This window comes from Orcinus orca, chromosome 4, assembly GCF_937001465.1.
Source record: "Orcinus orca chromosome 4, mOrcOrc1.1, whole genome shotgun sequence".
In the NCBI taxonomy this organism is placed as follows: Eukaryota; Metazoa; Chordata; class Mammalia; order Artiodactyla; family Delphinidae; genus Orcinus; species Orcinus orca.
The window spans coordinates 83,147,871-83,153,060 of NC_064562.1; positions in this window are offsets into that span (position 1 = coordinate 83,147,871).

Consider the following 5,190-nt stretch of genomic DNA (forward strand, 5'->3'; position numbering starts at 1 on the left):
GGAAATGACGTCAAGACCTCCTTGCGGAGTCTAAAGGCGAACAGCTTCGGAATATCTGCGTAGAGCTGCGTTAATCTTCGCCGTCCTCTTCGGTTTGTTCCTCCACCCTCCCCCCCTCCCGGCGGCGCTCACGAGCTGCACTGCGGCTACGCGTTCGCCCACTGCGGACCCGAGTCCCCCCGCCCCCGTCCCCGCCCCCCATACCCTTCCTGCACCGGGGAGACTTGGCTTTAGGCAGTTGGGACAGGCTGCCTTGATCTTCCAGTGACCGGCTGGCAGCCCCCTTTAACCGCTTGTTGAGAGCGACTTTTCTTAGCTTTCTCTGCTTTTAGGCTTTACGTAGTTCATTTATTTGAGTCTCTAGGCTAAGTAGTAGCGAGTAATTATTAAACATGCGCACTTGGCTGGCTGGCTGACTTTTGAGCCTAGCTTCTTCCTAGTTCTAGAAACCTCAGGCATGGTACGTTATCGCTCTCTCTGAGCCTCAGGTTTTTCTCATCTGGAAAATGGAAATACGACCTACCTCATAGGTTTGTTAGGATTAAAGCAACACACCTAAACTAGGCTTTAGCGCTCAATGTTCTCTATTAATGCAAGTGTTTGTATTTGAGTGCGGGGCTGCGGGCTTCTGTTGGTCAGACCGTGCTGTCGCACTCAGCCACCATTCATTCATTCTACAAATACTTGTTGAGTGCCTGCTGTGAGCCAGACACTGAAAGTTATTGGTCATTCAACAGTGAACAGTCGGCCCTATCCATTTGTTTGATTAACTCCGAAAAACCTCTCCGATATCTTTACCTCTTACTGAGCCCCACTGTCACCAGCCTCATTGCATCTTTTTCACTGCCTCAAATTTATTCTCCCACAGACATATTTCAGAGAGACAGCCTATGGTGATGGATCTGAAACACAAATCCAATCCTGTGGTTGCTTCCTTAGCGCCTTTTGATAGCTCCCATCATGCACAGAATATCAGGCCCTTTCATGGCTTGGCCTCTGTCCTCTTGAGCCTCACTTTCTTCTATTTTAGTGTTCACTGTAGAAACGCAGCCTGCAGCCCTTTGTACTCACAGTTCCCTGTGTGCTGTTGCTCCTGGCATAACCATCCTTCCTGCCTTGTCAATGCTATTGATATTTCGAATCCTGTTTTTCCATTACCTACTTTGTGAAGCCTTCCCTGAAACACACCCTAAGAATTAATTACTCCTCCTTCTTACTACCTCTTTACTTTGTACATACTTCTATCAAGGCAATGTTGTTCTGCCACTGTATTTTGATCTTTGTGCTTACTTCTGTCTCTATTACAGAGCTCCTTTCAGACGGAGACCTTGGCTTATAAATCATTATAATCCCAAATAAGATCATCAATATTAATAATTAATATTCATTTTGCTCCTGGGACATGGTAAGCTGGTTCTGGGCTCAGGGCCTTTGCAATGGCTGTTCCTGCTTCTATAACACTGTTCCTCCAAATGGTCACATGATTTCTTGTCTGTCGTTGCACCAGGTGTCACCACATCCGAGGCCTTCCCTGATCACCCAATTAAAATAGCTCCCCAGTCACTCTCCATGTTACTCCATTTATTATTTTCATAGAATTTATGCTCTAAAACAATTATTTGTCTAATCTCTCTCTCTCTCTTTCTCTTTTTCTCTTTCTCCCCACTCACTAAAATGAAAGATCCATAACAGTAGGAGCCTGTCTGGCATCAAAATGATTGGCACATAGTATGAAATCAATAAATGTTTCTTAAATGAATTTGAGTACATTTTTTATAAAAGAAGAAACAAAAATAGGAAAATTAGAAGACATAGTGAGCTTTATGCTGAAGCAAAATATCCTCTTTGCTTTCTGACTAGATTGTAAGGGTACAGAATCCAATTTTATCATATTCTTTATACTTACTAAGCCAGGCCTAACACTTGGCACATGGTAGAAATTGATGAGTATATTTTCTGTTGCCCACATATTTCTCAGCAATCAAGTTAACTGAAAAATTGGATTTCTTTTGAAGAAACTGTATGGTACTCTCTGTGGGGAAAAAATAAGATTCTAAACATTTCAAGGTAAACTGGAATTTTCTGGCAGTTAGAGGTTATTGAGTCCATTGGTAATTTGGGCAATGCGGCAATCAAAGAATTCAAACATAAATTGGGTAAGATCCAAAGCCTTACTGGAAGTTGGTTCACCTTTGACTTTTTTTTTAAATTGAAGTATAGTTGATTTACAATATTGCATCAGTTTCAGGTGTACAGCAAAGTGATTCACATATTCATATAGATGATATATGTATTTTCAGATTATTTTCCATTATGGCGTTGACTGAAAAACATGCACAACCTCAAAGTTGAGAATTATATTTTATTCAGCAGAGTTCCTGAGGACATCAAGCCCAGGAGGCAGCCTCTCAGGTAACTCTGAGGGACTGCTCCAAAGGGGTAAGGGAGGAGCCAGCATATATAGGAGTTTTTGCAACAAAAACCAGGTAGTTGGAACACCAAAAGTTACTGTTAATTAAAGAACACCAGACATCTCAGGTTAATGAATTTAGTGCTTTTCTATGTATGGGAAGATGCAAGAGTCATTGAAATCATTCCTTTGATATGCACCTTAGTTATCTAGGGTCAGTATCCTATTCTTTCCCATCCTGTGTCCTGTCAGTGTTCACTGTTGGGGGTGGCTGGCATTGGGCAGCCCTTTTGTCTCCATCCTGAGTTCCTTCAGGCTCATGGTGGTGGGCTGTGGTAGTGGCTGATGGCTTGATGGCCGCAGCATCCTTTGTTTGTTGATATGGCAGGCAACATTTTTTATCCACAATAGGTTATTACAAGATACTGAATATAGTGCCCTGTGCTATACAATAAATCCTTGTTTATCTATTTTATGTACAGTAGTTTGTATCTGTTAATCCCATACTCCTAATTTATCCCTCCCCCTTCTGTTTAGCCTTTAGTAACCATAAGCTTGTTTTCTATGTCTGTGAGTTTGTTTAATATACAGATTTATTTGTAGTATTTTTTAGATTCCACATATAAGTGATACTATATAATATTTGTCTTTCTCTCTCTGACTTACTTCACTAAGTCTAATATTCTCTAGGTCCATACATGTTGCTGCAAATGACACTATTTTATTTTTTATGTCTGGGTAATATTCCATTGTATGTATATATACCACATTTTCTTAAGCCAGTCGTCTGTTAATGGGCACTTGGGTTGTTTCGATGTCTTGGTTATTGTAAATAGTGTTGCCATGAACGTCGGGGTGCATGTAGCTTTTTGTTTGTTTGTTTTTGTGTGTGTGTGTGTTTTTTTTTTTTTTTGCGGTACACGGGCCTTTCACTGCTGTGGCCTCTCCCGCTGCGGAGCACAGGCTCCGGACGCGCAGGCTCAGCGGCCATGGCTCACGGGCCCAGCCGCTCCGCGGCATGTGGGATCTTCCCGGACCGGGGCACGAACCCGTGTCCCCTGCATCGGCAGGCGGACTCCCAACCACTGCGCCACCAGGGAAGCCCTCATGTAGCTTTTTGAATTAGAGTTTTCATCTTTTCTGGATATGTACCCAATGGCAGGATTGCTGGATCATATAGTAGATCTATTTTTAGTTTTTTAAGGAATCTCCACACTGTTCTCCATAGTGGCTGCACCAATTTAAATTCCCACCAATAGTGTAGGAGGGTTCCCTTTTCTCCATACCCTCTCCAGCATTTGCTGTTTGTAGACTTTTTGATGATACCCATTCTGACTGGTATGATACCTCAATGTGGTTTTGATTTGCATTTCTCTAATAATTAGCAATGTTGAGCATCTTTTTATGTGCCTGTTGGCCATCTGTGTGTCTTTGGAGAGATGTCTATTTAGGCCTTCTGCCCATTTTTTGATTGGGTTATTTGCTTTTTTGATATTGAGTTGTATGGGCTGTTTGTATATTTTGGACGTTAATCCCTTGTCAGTCGCATTGTTTGCAAATATTTTCTCCCAGTCCGTAGTTTGTCTTTTCATTTTGTTGATGATTTTCTTTACTGTGCAAAAGCTTGTAAGTTTGATTAGGTCCCATTTGTTTATTTTTGCTTTTATTTCTTTTGCCTTAGGAGACTAAGAAAATATTGCTATAATTTATGTCCGAGAATGTTTTGCCTATGTTCTCTTCTAGGACTTACATGGTTTCCTGTCTTATATTTAGGTCTTTAAACCATTTTGAGTTTATTTTGTTTGTTTGTTTATTTATTTATTTATTCACTTATTTATTTTTTTATTTTGGCTGCATCGGATCTTCGTTGCTCTGCAAGGGCTTTCTCTAGTTGCGGCGAGCGGGGGCTACTCTTCATTGCGGTGCATGGGCTTCTCGTTGAGGTGGCTTCTCTTGTTGTAGAGCACGGGCTCTAGGCACGCAGGCTTCAGTAGTTGTGGCTCACGGGCTCTACAGCATAGGCTCAGTAGTTGTAGCACATAGGCTTAGTTGCTCTGCGGCATGTGGGATCTTTCCAGACCAGGGCTTGAACCCGTGTCCCCTGCATTGGCAGGCGGATTCTTAACCACTGCACCATGAGGGAAACCCTCAAGTTTATTTTTTTATTTTTTTATTTTTTTTTTTTTTTCAAGTTTATTTTTGTGTATGGTATGAGAGAGTGTTCTAATTTGATTGATTTTCATGTAGTTGTCCAGCTTTCCCAGCACCACTTGTTGAAGAGACTGTCTTTTCTCTATTGTATAGTCTTTCCTCCTTTGTTGTAGATTAATTGGTGTGTGGGTTTATTTCTGAGTTCTCTATCCTTTTCCATTGATCTATATGTCTGTTTTTGTGCCAATACCATGCTGTCTTGATTACTCTAACTTTGTAGTACAGTCTGAAGTCTGGACAGGTTATGCCTCCAGCTTTGTTCTTTTTCCTTAGGATTGTTTTGGCAATTCTGAATCTTTTGAGGTTCCATATGAATTTTAAGATTATTTGTTCTAGTTCTGTGAAAAATGTCATGGATATTTTGATAGGGATTGCATGAAATCTGTAGATTAGTTTGGGTTATATGGCCATTTTGACAATATTAATTCTTCCAATACAAGTGCATGGGATATCTTTCAATTTTGTTTTGAATCATCTTTAAGTTTCTTTATCAGTGTTTTATATCTTTCAGTGTATAGGTCTTTCACCTCCTTGGTTAAGTTTATTCCTAGGTATTTTATTATTTTTTA